The 13,850-nt window shown below is 39.8% G+C and overlaps 1 protein-coding gene across 1 annotated transcript in view; it reads left to right on the plus strand.

The window, feature by feature from the left end:
• Window positions 1-13,850, plus strand: part of FANCL (Fanconi anemia complementation group L) — a 68,205-nt gene that overhangs the window by 451 nt on the left and 53,904 nt on the right. The window lies entirely within an intron of this gene.

Here is a 13,850-nt window from a genome sequence, read left to right on the forward strand (position 1 = left end):
GGGGGCGCGGGCGGGCCGCGGGTGGGGGGGGCCGGGGGGGGCCGCTTGGGTTTGGGGGGGGTTCCGTAATCCAAGAGGCTTTGGGCTGCCAAATGTAAACACTCCGCCATGATTTCTTTGTTTAGATAATTGAACCTGCCTCCCTCTCCCTCGCCGACTCTCGCTCGCTTTTATTTATTTATTTCCCCCCCTCCCGTCATCATCATCATCATCATTATGGCTTTTTTGGGGTGTTTTTCTTTTCTCCCAAATAAAAGACTAAGGATTACATATCAGTGCAAAAATTTTATTCTTCTCAATTAGTACCAACCTTAAATTGTTTTTTATTGGTGTTGACTCATAAGAGCAGGTTTCCAAATGTAACAGAGCATAAGACAAACCGCCACAGTGCACCAGTCTGTTAACCTATACTTGTGTACCTTCTCTATCAGCAGAACAGCACAATGATGTGAGAGCACTACTGGTGAACGAAGCCTTTGAGGAGGTGCTTTGCAGCTATATTAATGTGAAGTAGCGGCCGCATCACCTCCCGCAGCGCCCGGCGCTCCCAGGGAAAAGGCAGCGGTTCCAAAGGCATCGCCCGCTCCAGCGGGAAGGATGCTGTGTGCAGGGGGCAGACGGGTGGAAACTTCCAGCCTTAAGTTTCTTCACTGCATTTCCTCAAAATTCAGGCTCGACAAGACAGCAGGCATGCTATTATTATCTATTATTGTTATTATTATTATGCAAGAATTCCCTGTCAGGAAATAGGGGTTTATTATATGAACTGTACAGGAAGTGTTAGCATGACACGTTCCACCTGCAGCCCTACTTTGGCAGCAAGTTTTTCAATTTGGAAATACCAGTGTATTTCCTGTCAGTACTACTTGAAAAAGACCTCCATGCACTTCATCAGTGTCCATAAATCTCTTTCCATAGACCTGATCCTATCAGATGCCCATTTCCCAAAGCTCTGGTGGAAGTGCCTAGGGATGCAGGAGGCTGACTTGCAGTGCCAACCCTGTCAGCTACCCAGGAAGGACCTGGTGCCCCACAATTCTCATGGGGTATTTGAGGAATTTTAGGCACCACATCGCTCAGGAATTGTGCCAAAGACTCCATAAATTCTCCATGGCTTGTATTTTATTCCTTTTTGTATTAAGGAAGAGCACCACCTCCTGATGTCTCCCTATTTAATCATTTCTAGGAGGTCCTCAAATGCCACAGAATGTACAGCATTACCTTTGCTGCTCATGTATAGAAAGAGCGATACAGCAAAGACCATCTAAAGAGCTGTTATATAGAAAAACAAGGTGATTTACTCACCCTGTTACACAGTAAAGATAAAATGCTGTGTGACAGCTACCAATCATCAGATGAGTTCCCAATCCCTTTTGCCCTGAGCCTGGTGGTATGATAATGGCCACCATTCCCACAGCCAACTGCCTAGGCTTTGGAAATATATTGACCATTTGTGCATTATTGTACCTCAAATATCGTGTCTGCCTTGGGCAGAGGTCCTTGTACCTTAAATATTGTGTCTGCCACGGGCAGAGGTCCTCTCTCGGCACAGGGATCACCCGTTTAGACCCCCAAACCTTCTCTAAGTCTCACTAATCCCTCAAAAAGCCATTGTTAATTGTTGGGATAAGGAGCTCTGTATGTACAGTGAGCACACAGAAAAATAAAAAACAGTATTCATATGTATTACACTGCCAGTCTACAGGAATACAGGGCTGCATTACAAGTTACATTTTAGAACTGCACAGGTGTTTATAAACTATTTTACAATAAAAGGGAAAGTGATTGGGTCATGGCCAGAGTGGAGCAATTGCTGTGCAGGCCTTGGAGTTGCTCTCAATAGTTTGGCAGCTCTCAGGTCAGCCCTCACAGTCTGACCTCACTCCTGTATTCCAAATACCACAACAAACACCATCATTTAGTTTTCCACAGTGTCCCCAGCTCTGCTGCCCTACTTTTTTCTAGTTCTTTTATACAGAAGTGCAAGAATATTTCCCAGTTTCTGCTTTCTCTGCTTCCCTTTTTAAGGTTACGCTATTTGCTTACAATGCTATTTTTATTTCCCTGCCAGGATTTCATTGCAATCTCCCCTTTGTGGATTTTTTACTTGTGGCCATTTAAATTCATTTCAGGCTAGAACTTGGCATAAAAGTTCGCAGCTTCTCAGCCAGATTTGAATTACTATATTTAATCCATACTCAGCTCTTAGGTTTTTTTTTTTTTTTTTTAAATGAGAGTGAAGATAGAAATAATTTTGTTGTGGTTCCAAATGGTGCCATCATTCTGTACTGCTTTCAGATCTTGTCTTCATTCCACTAGCTTTTCAAAAGGACATGCCAGAGCATTTGAGACGTGACTTTAGAAGCATGTTGCTTTACAATCCTTTAAAAATGGGTTATTTCAGTATAAAACTTTGTGAAAATTAAGCATTGTGGGTGCACAAGGGTATTTGTATTGCACTCTTAGATATGGCTCGCTGAACAGCAAAGCCATTTTTCATGTGGTCTAAAAGAGGGCAAAAGTCTTTGTTATGCTTTGAAAAACAGTTTTGCACAATTGTGTTTGTGTTATTAATTTTTGGGAATATTCAAGCAGTGCTGTGTTGGCTCTGCAGATATGAAGAAGAGGTAATGACATGCAGGTTTTTATTACACAAGATTCCATTGGATAGCTTAAATTTCCTTTCTCTATTTATCCATTTAAAAAACAAATGCAGTACTTAATCCAAGATGAATTCCATTGTGTAAGTCCAGCTGAGTAGTTGCTTGAGAAATATTTCTACAAAGTCAAGCTTTTGTTTGTTCCAGGGTTGTTTATTATTATTATTAATATTATTATTATTACTATTATTATTAAACTATTTTATTACAGTGACCAGAAAATGGCAGAGCTACTGGTAGTATTAAATAAATGTAATTAAGATAGTGGTTTTTATCACAGCACATGCATAGGTGGTAGAGGGATCCTGTGATAGATCCTGCAGTGCTGGTTAGAGGCAGTGTCGCCAGTCAGACTGGACAGAATTTTCCAACCTCTTGCTTCCAGCTGTGGGAAGCTATGGAAAATCACACCAGACCTGCATGATAGTATTTCCTCTGACTTTATAGAGCTGCTAATGATTGATTTTATAATTAGCTATTGTATCACACCCTGATGTGATGAGCAGGAGCAGAGAGGACCCTGCGGTGCTGGTGACAAATGGGATAAGTGGCAGTCCCCTGTCTCGAGAGCAAGCAGGCCCAAATCCAGCAGATCCATGGCCAACTCCATCCTGACTGCCATGCTCACCTGTGCAGGGAGCAGGCTGCTTATTGCACACTTTGGGAAAGGCTGGCAGAAGGAGATTAATTACTGGCCTGAGTGGGGGTGGAAGTAGAAGGATCGTAGGAGAAAGTGTGCAAAGAGCTGCAATAATGTCATCCATACTCAAGAATCTTTATGGTGTCTATGATGGGGCATCTCGCACTGGAAATGGGCACTGCAAAAGGCTCTTTTGCAGACAAAGTTTGAAAGAATGTCACAGATTTTTAAAACTACAAAAAGAAGCTCAAATAAAGGGAATATGCACATTTTCCTCCATTCTTCTCATTTGGGGGTAAGTATTTATGGTAAAGTAACTAGATTCTTTGCAAAGCTGTTTTCTGTATTAGTTTACCTTCCCTGAGATTGCATTTGAAATGTCTGTGAAAAAAGCAATGATGTGTAGACTGGGAGTGTTTTAATCAATGCAATATGACAATGTATCCCCTGGCCATAAAATGGTTGCAATGTGAGAGCTCTGTAATAAGCTGCCCTGTTGTTCAAGGGAGTAGAGAAAAGATCTTAAAAACAGCAGTAAAAGTCTTGCCTAAGAAGTCCAGATCCTAAAACAAGGTTGAGATTAAATCTGTCAGTCTAAGAGCCTGCATCTACTGGACCAAAAAATAAAAAAGACTCAGGTGCGGAGTTTCTCTTTTGCAAGTTTCTCTTTCTGCTGGAAATAGAGGTAAAAGCAATTATGGAAGAAAACATGAAAAATAAAATTTTCTTTGAGTGCTTTGCACGGAGTTAACAAATTGCTATTGCACAACAGTAACACTGCATTAATTGTGTCACTATTTTTCCTTCGTGATAGATTATTGTTAGTAATTCATCACTGTAACATATTAATAGTGGTATTAGTTTTTAAACAGAACAATCATATTAGTAGCATACTTGTCATATTAGTGAAAATTAACCAAATGATGAAAAATTACTACCAAGGCTTTGGGGCTCTAAGATTGCAAGGAAATCACTTTTTTCCCAATCCAGCAGTTTTTCAATGAGTTTTACATTTTCTTGCGAAGATAAAGAGACTGTTTTACAGTGTTCTCTGTCCAAGCCCCAGGAGCCATTTCAAAATATTTATGCCATCCTTTTAATGCCAAATGTGTGTATTCTTTCAGGATTCTAATACCGTTATGTTCTGCCTTTTAAAAGCCTGAGTGCTGTCATTCACAACCCCTGGCATGAGGTTTGAGGCCATTAACTCCCTTTTTGTTGGGGATTGGGAGCCTTTACTGTCTGGTGAACTCCTGGAACACAATCCAACTGGCCTTTTTACAGGATTAAGGAACACTGCCTGCAGAGCCACTTATCTGTGAACTTTTCAGGGGGCTTCTGGTTGTTTGGAAAGGAGGTAGCTTCAGGCCTCTCCCACTTCCTCATCCTGGCCTTTTGCATTTTCAGCATCTTTATCTCTGCCATAGGACCTCTAGCTAATATACAAAGATGATGTATGGATTTCCCTCTAAGAGTAACAACTTGAATTAGGGAATGGGGTTATAGACTGGATTTCCTGCTCCTTGCCTTACGAATATCTGGTGCCTCAGAATCAAAAGAAGAGATAACATTGACCAAACCCTGAGAATCCTATTTGGAGCTGGAGTCACTGGTTTTGCCTATTGCTTTGTGAAACCAAGAGACAAATCTTCAACCTCTTGTGTGTTTAGAAGCCAGCAAAATACAACATTTTCCCCATTTTTGCATCTACTTTGGATAGGCTGTTTTATAATTTACAAAGCAGTTTCTTTGGCTTAATTCTGCTAATTTAATGGAAGACAAGAATAGATTTCATTTGATTAACAACAGAATATCACACTGGGAAAATAAGTATTTATGGCCAAGCAATTGGCCACAACAGGCCACCTTTTATTCGATAATCACTTGAGTCCAGTCAGTCAAATGCAGATGAAATGATACATTTCTTGAGTTTTCAGAATGACCAAAACGATGGCTTTATATTCTTGTCTCTGTGCAAGACTGCTTTCTTTGACTACATGATTCATCAGTGAAAGTATTTTTGAGATTTAGAAGCACAATCAGGACCAGAATTCCCAATATCTGTCTTAACAATCCTCGGTCTGTTTTTTGCCAAAGCGTCTCTTGACAAAATCCATACTGCCACAAGCTGGAACCATCCTAGGGGAGTCAGAGCACTGAACAAGCCTGCACCAACCACAGATGTGACCCACACACACAGCAGGGTTAATAACAATGCCCTCATTGCGAAGATTAATTAATGCTTATAAACAGCTTTTATTCTCAGAACTGTGGTTGGATTAGCCAGGCCACAGCATCTGTGTGAGCAAAAGTATGTGCAACTGTGACACCTGGGCTGCGCTTGGCTGAAAAAAGTTCCTCAGTAAACATCCACAGTGATGTTGGGACCAACTTCACAGTGACCCCAAGTCCATACCCAGCGACCATCTGCCCTGAAAGCCTCTCAGCTTCTCCCATGGCAGCAAGTCTGTGTAGGGTTGGAAGTGCTGCTGAGCTCCCAGCTCGGAGTTGGGCCTGGCCCCTGTCCCCACCTCTCCCACCTTTCCCACTCCTGAGTGTAGAACTCACGTAGGCACAGCACAGCTCACACAGGGGCCACAGTGTCAGCCTGTGCCAGCCCCAGGACCCCCTGCTCTGCAGTTCCCTTCATTGGAAGCTCAGCTTTTCTCTGTGTTTTTCCTAGCAGCAGATAAACCATGGGGAGAAGCAAGTGGCTTAGGTGACCTCCCCTTGGTCTGTGAGTAACAACAGAGAAGTAAAGTTGGTATTTTACTGTCCCTCTTCTGAAATTTAATTTTCCAAGTATTTCTAAGCTCTAAGGTGTTGTGCAAGTGATGGCTGCAAGCAGCTGTACACTTCCAAATGAAAATCTCCCCAGTGATGTTTATAGAGTTGTGCATGTTTTGTGGCACTGATTTTAATACAAAACATTAGATTGACATCCAATCTACACGTAACATGCATTTGACTGACATGGGCATTTTTTATACATTGATGTGACATATGCCAAGCATAACGACAGCTCTGACTGACAACACAGCAAAAAAGGACTTGTGTTATCCATGCTCAAGTCAGAATGTTTCCATCCTTTCCTATTTAGTGCTAGTAATTGTGCTACTCATAAGAGAAGGTATTTTTGGAGTAATACAGCACTGGAAATTGGCCCGAGTGGCACGTAAGTCCATGGCAGAAAGAGCAAGAGGTCTTTTTAGTCTCTAAGCATTTAGAAAAGATAACATAACTAGGGCTCCAGTGAATTGGAGTTGTCAAAATTCACACCTAAGAGAAAGGGGGTGTTGGGCCTGTTGCCAGGAAACAGCATCTGGTATCACATTTCTAACAGGATGCATGCATATGAATGCAAGTGGGAGCTGCAGCATGATAAATCTATCCCAGAAATTGCACCTCCTCACTCTGCGTTGTGGCACCCACCCATACAGACTTCCTTGCCCTCATTCCCTAACAATACTTTCCTCAACAGCCAGAGATGTGCAGGCAGGTCATCTGCAGGGCCAGTTACAGGTTCACCTTCCGTGTGGCTGGTGCCACAGACTGTGTGCCACCGACTCTGTGCTGGGCCTGAAAGCAAGCCTGGCTTCTCTTTGTGTGGGTATTATATTATATTATATTATATTACATTATCTTCTTGCACAATGTCTAACTTGCTCTCTGGCTCAGTTCTGAGGCCACACTTGGACATGGTTTGTGTGAACAGGACTGCATTAAGCTTGCCTCCCACCACTCCTCCAGCACTGTCCCATCTTTAATATTTTCTATGCCCTGATGCCACTCTCCACGGTACAGCAACAAACCCTCAGAGTGTTTCAGTTCCTGAGAGCACAGACACACTCACACAAGAATAATTCTGTTGTGTGGACATGGGGACATGGCACAGAGCTCAGGGGAGATCCAAGGTCAGTGTGATCTTGGCCAGCTAATCCACCCTGCCCTGAGGGAAGAAGATGTATCTGGGCCTTGCTTTATTCAGGGAGGAGAGATACCGACCTAGGAGATGGAAGAGAACAGACTGGGGTAATACTGGAAGTATTACCTGTGATCAGGGCACTGAAATAGGTTGGTATGGGAAGTTAAAAATACTCACTCTTAACTTTTCCAAGACTGTGGAGTTCTTTTGGAGGACAGAAATCTATGGGAATATATTGGGGTAAAGCCAGGCAAAATCTTGACTGGAAATTCAAGGCCCTGAGCAGGCTCTCCTCACCCAATGATGGTCTGGGTAGACGTCCAGGGACTCTGGGAACATCTGGTGTCCTGACAAAGTTCCCAGGACAGTTCTATGATGTGATACTGGAATTGTATTAATCAATATTGAATGGACACTATGTTACTGAGTTTTCATAAATTTACAGACTCACAAATATTTTGTAGTTCACCAAATTAGGAAACACACTTATTCAAGAAGTAAAACCTGAATAAATAACAGGCTTTTATTCTGGGCACCCATTCTATATCATCTCAGCACAGTTTTCACAGAGCTCTTTTTTTAAACAGCATTTCTGTTCACTCTCAGAGTGGGCCATAATGCAGAAGACAAAGACCTGTTATTTATTGTTTTGGGGTTTTTTTCAATAATTCCCAGCAATAATTGTCTTCATTCTAAAGTTTAAGTGATTTTCCCAACCAGATCGTACTTCTTAGATATGGAAATCTGTTAAAACTTAAACTACCTGACAACATTAAAATTGAGGCAGACAAGGAGATTTAGGAACTGGCAATGTAAAGCCCCTTTTGTGAAGAAAGTAAAAATTTCTTATAGAAAAGACAGTGTCCCCTTACTTCCCCAGTTAGGAGAATGGCTGATGAATGGTAAAATCTGGTCATGTAGAGTTTTAATTGCCCGGGTAGGTATTGCTCCAGGGTAACAGAGAGAAAAAGTTGGATAAGGGAGATACACAGTAAGTTAACATTCTCACAAATTATTTGTCCCCCTGTGTTTAAAATGCCTTTCATTTCAGATGGCCTTTGGCACTACAACTGTTCTGTGGCTAAGTAGCTAATTCCTTTTGTAGCATGTCATTCCCGTGTCTCTGTATGACTGTTGTATTTATTTTTAAGCAAGGCCTTGGCAGACCAATTTGTTTTATTTATGGTTTTATTGCTAATTTTAATCACATTAACCTTGTATATTTGTAATCTCTTAAACTGTGCTTTGTAATAAAGCACTCGGGTGCTCTTGGGCAGCAGGTCTTACAGGCACATTTTCTGAAGAGACAATCGTCATATATTATGATTATTCACATCACATCTGAAATCAGGTTATGTGGCCTTTTTTTAATGGGTTTATTTACATGACTCAACAGAAAAGTTTTTTCAAACTAAAGGATTTTTGAGTGGAGAATCATCGATTTGTGTTAGAATCTGTCCATAGCTGAACAGGACAGTATTGCTTGGTACTGCTGGTCACTTGGTTTAGGATTTGTCCTATGAAGGCTGATTTATTTGAATGCTACTTTCTGTGTTGTTCAGTACCTTCAAGGATCAAGAGTCTTACTAGAAGATTCCTAACACTGATTTGTGAATGCACTTAATATAAAAACCTGAAAGGAAATTTTAGTGTAGAATTTATCTCTTCAATGCCATTCACCAAGCTGTTGTCACATGCCAGTTAATTGTAACTGCTAAATATTCTCTTTATTCTTCATATTTACTCACAAGAAACTTCTGCAGATACAGATATCAAAGATCTGATATCAGCTGAAAAAATGTGTTAAGTTTTCAATTGTAAGTATGCAAAATAACAGGTGTATTGTAATTAGAAAAAATGTCCAATGTTCAGTTTTCATAATGCATTTAATAAAATATTTGGAAGTAATTAGTAATCGATAGGTTTTTAATATACTGCTTTCTTGGCAATTGTCAGCAACGATCTGTATCACTTACTAGGAAGAAGTAGGGCAACTAATTTTTAGTGCACATGAAAATTGCAAATTAGAACAGGGAGCATATCCAGAAGTTCTGTGTTGTTATGGTGAGTAAATAAATTTCCTTGTAGGCATGTTAAATGAAAACAATAGTGGAGTGGAGTTCACGTATCTTATTCCACATAGATGTTTTTATAGCCTGATTTTTTTTTAATTGTGCCTGAAATAATATTAGTTATCAAGAGCCTTTTAATTAATTAGAATAATTTAAATTAATCATGAACAGTTTCTTCTTTAAACCAGCTTTGCATGTCTGTTGCTTTAAATTTTCTGAGGTACGAGTTCTGGATGGACAAGCCATATTTCCAGATTTCCCCGATTTTCCCTCTGGTTTGTGTTATTTTGGCTGGTTTTGTCTGCCAGAGGGTACAGAAGAGGTTTAGATTTCAGAGGGATAGAGATGCTAAGAAGCAAGAATATCCAAAAGTGGATAAGGCTGTGTGCTACATCCCACAGTCTCCCTCAGCTCCCATATCAGCGCTACTGAAAGTATATGGGCCTGCTAAGATTTTGTATCAATGTGCTGTTCATGAAAATGAGAGATCAACAAAAACATGACATGGTGACCCCTCAAATCAACATCGTGTTTGAAGAGGTTTTATTGTGCCCTATGTGGCTTCTCTAAAAATGTAAATTAGCTGGAGATGTGTGAAAAGGCAGCAAAACAGAAAAACCTGCTGGGGAGGTGGTTGCGAGAGGCCATGAATAAAAGCGAGCTTTACCATTGCAATTACCTTGATTTCTTTTGGAAAAGCAGTACATGTGCAAAATAAATTAGTTCTCCAAAGAAACTTCTTACTCTTTGTCAACAAAAGCTGCCTTTGGATAATGCTCCACTTGAATTGTCAGTAGAGTTTGGAATTGAGAACGTAAGTCTGGTTTACTTGCAGAAACTTCTTTTTGTTTTAAATTTGTCCAATCCTTAACTTAAGTTCAGGTCACTCTTAAAACTCGAATCCGATCTTATTTATGAAGATTAATTAATACTGAAAAAACGTGCATGTAAAGAGCAATTTTTTTAATTTCTGTTGCACAAGAGAAATACAAGAGCTAAAGACCTAGAATTTCCTGCTGGCCTCCAGGTTGTGACTGCCTTGATCTACCACTGGGGAGGGGGCATGTATTAACCAGTGCGAAATATAAACTGGGAAGGGACAGTCTACAACTCTGACTTTTGCAGTCTGAAATGCAAAATATTATTTAAAGTCTCATGCACAGCTCTCAGCAAACTTCTGTCCCTTTGCAATGTTCACAAGATGCTATTAGATAGTTATGCCTGCACAAAAAATTGCACACCATGTGGAAATTCACTGTGGTTGTGATGCGTGTCCACATGGGGATTCATTAGGCAATCAGAGTTAATTTCACATATAACTCCAGGTAGGGTTTAGCTTTAATGTTTGGAAATTCTAGTTACTCTGACCCCTGTGTCGTATCAGATACTTCATCAAAAGTAGTCACATTTCCAGCCACAGACTACACGTAGCACACCAGAAACACTGTCTTGTGGTTGAATCTGACAAATACATTCAGTCACTTGGAAAAAAGCATTCGGGTGGGTGGAAAACTTTCTGGATGGCAAAGAATTATTTAGGTTAGTCAGCACTACAGAGCACTGCAGAGATGTTCAATGAGACCTAATAAGCTGCACAATGGCAGCCAAATTCAGCATTGACAAATATGAAAATACACATATTGGAAGGAACAGATTGAATTGCTCATGCACATTGCTGGGTTCTAAATTAACTGTAACAACTTGGGAAAAAGACCTGAGGGTCACTGCGGGCAGCTCAATTAAACATCTGATCAATGAGCAGTGGAGGTTAAAAAAGCAAACAAAATGTGAGAATGTAGAAAGAATGGGATGGAAAACAATGACAATATTATAATTGTGCAATTATACACATTGTTGGCACACTCTTCCCAAATACAATATTCATTTCTGGTCATGCCATCTTAAAATACATAGAGGAAATAGAAGAAGCCCAAAGTTAGGCAACAGAAGGGAACAGAGACAAGGAGGAACCTCCATATTAAGAGAGATTTAAAAGATGAGAAGTGGTTAGTTGGAAGAGGAAATTAATAAGTGGGGACATGATAGAGAGATATAAAATAATTAATGGTATGGAGAAGGTCAGTTGAATGCTCCTATTTACTCTTCCTCATAATGTAAAGAACAAAGTGACATCCATTAAATTGAAAAGAAACAAATTTAAAACTGATAAAAAGAAATACTTTTTTTACACAATGCATAATTAGCCTGTTGAACTCACTGCAACAAGCTATCATTATGCCCAAGAGCTTAGTAGGATTCAAAAAGGATTATACACTTATTTGGATAATGAGAGCGCCCAGGGATACCTTAGATAGGATAAAAATGGTTGGGGGTGGAGATGTATGAACCCTCATGCTTCAGGGCATAAACCAATCATTAGCTGTCTGGGATTAGGAAGAAACTTCCCCTATGAGTAAATTATTCAATAATTGTCCATTATGGGCTTTCTTGCAAATTCCACTGAAGCATCTGGTCCTGGCCACTCACTGTAGAGACAGAGTCCTGGACCGCTGATATGATCCAGTGTGGAATTTACATTTCCCAAATTGCCATGTGTGTTTTCCGTGAGGCTGGGAAAGCCATCTCTGCACCAAAAGGGATGGTTCCCTCTGTTCCGTGACCTCCCTGCTGCCTGGCAATTACCGTGCAGTTACTTATGTATTTATTTGTGACACAGAGAGGCCAGGATCAAGTTCCATCTCTGGGAGAGGACAGCTTTTCCATTTGAAATGCATCACGCCTGGCTTGCGCGGAGCTGTCTGACGCCAACATGTGAGAGCGTTTTATCCTTCAAAGTTCTGGAAAGCCTTTTGTGAGATTCACTGATAGTCAAAAGAGCATGTGATTCTACTGAAGTGTTATTATCTCTATTTTGTTTTTTATTTTGTTCCTTTTGATAGTTCACTTGACAGATTTTTTTCCTTTTTTCACTTGCTCCACAAGTGGGAAATACACCCTGAAACAATGTTTTAAAGAAGCAGTACTCCAGTCTCCTATTGCACTAGTCCTATAACAATCCAGGTTAGATTGTCCAAGGAAGGAACCTAAATTTACCCATCCCGGAAAATCAGTCAGATACTCAAAGTTACTTCCTGGGGGTGCTTTGTCTGTAGCGAAGTCAAGTAAACCTGCCAATTTTCCCTACTGTGTAATATATTAAAAATGACATGCCATTGAGATACTTTTGCATCTATTATCACTTTATGGTTTGTTCTCTGCCATTTACCCTGTTTTTAATTCATTCACTGCATCTTATGATCAAGTTTTACTATTACTATCTAGTTTTACTATTTTACTATTACCATCTAGGGGCTTTTTACTATCACTTTTTTTTCCTACAATTACTATCTACTATTTTACTATTACTATATAGTTTTACTATTACTGTTATTTACTATCGAGTTTTACTGTACCATTTTACTACATAAAATGCTGCAACAAAGAGAGTGTGAGATGAAGATGGAACCTCTGCATTAAACCATGTGTGTACATGATGTAGAACCAGTGTCATCGTTCTGGAATATCCCTTTCTCACATTTGGGACTTACCCACCGACCTCTGGAACTCTCATCTACACACATGTTTACCTATGGGTAGTGCTGATAAGATCCAGTAGGGTCAAATAAGCACTAAATACAATCTAAACTGCCTTGTTTAATATATGTAATTGTCAGGACTCATTGTAAGTTTTTATGGTACTGCAACCTGACAATATTGAAAACAAAAGGATAAAAATGCCTCAAAGACAAACTGTTTGTGGAGAAAGGAGTCAACAGTGGAGAGAGTAAAACAAGGTAGATTAATCTGAGGGAGTAAATTCTTAAAGTCAATAGAAAAACAACTTTAAAACATGTAATTGTTTCATTATGCTGCATAAAAATCATCCTTAAACCACACAATTATACAACTATGTTCCACACAAGAACCATGTAAATATATTTAAATCCAGTTTATGGAAAACAGATAGAAAGAGTACTTGTAATGGTCAAATAGCTTTTATGTTTTAAACCCAACATAATGGTTTAAAGTTTTGTAAGCTTGCTTAGAGTTTGGAAAATTTGGAATAAGGTTTTCATACAGCAAAAAATGTTTTCCTCATATGCAATGTATTAGTCTGCACTATTTGTATGTGTGTTTTAATGATACATTTACCTTAAATAATAATAGTAACCAATCTGATTTTGAAACTTCAGGAGCCCTTAGGAGATATAGCCAGTGTTTATCAATCTGCAAGTAGCAGATGCAATTTCAGATGGAATACAATGGAGAAAATGAATGATGAAGCTAAGTGCAAGGATCAGCACTTCCAGAAAGCCTCATGAATAATGACAACTAAGTTGGAAGCATAGCTTTAGAAAAGTATATCCAGGGAGACCAGCTGGACTGAGTTAACAAATACTTTACAAGAAACTTTCTAAGTCTCTGGGTTGAATTCAGCTGTAGTTAGCAGTGACCAAAAGGAGTTACTATCCAACAACTCTGTCTGTGGCCCAGATTAAGTGAGTTTTCTGGGTTTGATCCAATTCCTATCTCCCCAGTGTTCACACAGCAGG

This window comes from Corvus brachyrhynchos, unplaced genomic scaffold (assembly GCF_000691975.1).
Source record: "Corvus brachyrhynchos isolate BGI_N302 unplaced genomic scaffold, ASM69197v1 scaffold69, whole genome shotgun sequence".
NCBI classification, from domain to species: Eukaryota; Metazoa; Chordata; class Aves; order Passeriformes; family Corvidae; genus Corvus; species Corvus brachyrhynchos.